Below are 1,635 nucleotides of genomic sequence, written 5' to 3' on the forward strand. Positions count from 1 at the left end.
GCTACTTGGGAGGCTGAGGCAAGAGAATCACTTGAGCCCAAGAGTTTGAGGTTGCTGTGAGCTATGACATCACTGTACTCTACTACTGATGGCAAAAGTGAGACTCTGTTTCAAAAAAAAAAAAAGAAATAAAATATTGCAAATAACAGCTACAGCCCCCTTCTTCTTCCTGCCCTGCACGTCCCTGCTCTTTCACCATGTATTTGCAGACACATGCCACACTTCTATGTTTTAACTCAATCTAAATGGTAATAATTTGTTGTTTCATTCACCTATATATTTTGGATACATGTAAAATGGTCCTTCCATCTTAACTTCTAGAACGTCTCATCACACAAATACATTAGCTTACCCATGCATTGCTTTCCAAATGAAGACTGATTAGTTCAAATGTTTTCAAAATTACAAACCATGATCCAATGACCATCTCTGTTCACGTTCCCTGGGTCACAGAAACAATCATTGTCACCTCTAATACTGGTCAGTGCCTGTTTCCCCACGTTTTCATGCTTGATGTTATCAGTTGTTTCCATTGTGATATGCTATCAAATATCATGTTGTATTTTTTTTTTTTTTTAAGATAGAGTCTCACTTTGTTACCCTACTGTGTGGTGTCATAGCTCACAGCAACCTCAAACTCTTGGGCTTAAGCGATTCTCTTGCCTCAGCCTCCTGAGTAGCTGGGACTACAGGCACCCGACACAACACCTGGCTATTTTTAGAGATGAGGTCTCATTCTGGCTCAGGCTGGTCTTCAACCTGTGAGCTCAGGCAATCCACCCACTTTGGCCTCCCACAGTGCTAGGATTATAGGTGTGAGTCACTGTGCCTGGCCTCATGTTGTATTTCCTAATTAATAATGAGGTTCAATATTTTCTTGAAGTTGGGTAGGCAGCCCTTCAAAATAGCCCTATGACCCCCACATCCTGATGTTTAGGCCCTGGGTGACACCCTCCCTGAGAGTGGGTAAGACCCAGTGACATGTCTCCAATGAACAAGTTATAACAAAGGTTATGGAATGTCATTTCTGAAATCAGCTATAAAACACTGTGACCTGTTCGTGGCTGGCACTCTCTCTGAAGAAGCTAGCTGCCAAGTCATAAGCAGTCCTGTGGAGAGCCCCATAGTGCAGGGAAATGAGTCTGACCTTCAAAAAGTGGTCAGGAAGGAACCAAGTCCTGACACTGCTACAGGTGGGTCTTCAGATGAGACCACAGTCCCACCTGACACTATAATTACAGCCTGTAAGATATCCTGAGCTGAGGACCCAGGTCAGTTGGGTGAGGTAACACATGGGTGCTATTTCACGTTGCTCAGTTTTAGGGCCATTGGCTATGCAGCAATAAATAATTAATACACATGCTTAAGAATCATTTGGATTGGCTCGGCACCTGTGGCTTAAGTGGCTGAGGCAGCAGCCATGTACACCCAAGGTGGTGGGTTTGAATCCAGCCCAGGCCCGCCAAACAACCACGATGGCTGTAACCAAAAAATAGCTGGGCATTGTGGCGAGCACCTGTGGTCTCAGCTACTCAGGAGGCTGAGGCAGGAGACTTGCTTGAGCCCAGGAGTTGGAGGTTGCTGTGAGCTATGATGCCATAGCACTCTACCCAGGGGGACAGCTTGAGGCTCCTG

The 1,635-nt window shown here is 45.3% G+C and overlaps 1 protein-coding gene across 1 annotated transcript in view; it reads right to left on the reverse strand.

Annotated features, from left to right (window-relative positions):
- Window positions 1-1,635, reverse strand: part of POLE (DNA polymerase epsilon, catalytic subunit) — a 54,000-nt gene that overhangs the window by 18,666 nt on the left and 33,699 nt on the right. The window lies entirely within an intron of this gene.

This window comes from Otolemur garnettii, unplaced genomic scaffold (assembly GCF_000181295.1).
Source record: "Otolemur garnettii isolate 467f Iridium unplaced genomic scaffold, OtoGar3 scaffold00062, whole genome shotgun sequence".
NCBI classification, from domain to species: Eukaryota; Metazoa; Chordata; class Mammalia; order Primates; family Galagidae; genus Otolemur; species Otolemur garnettii.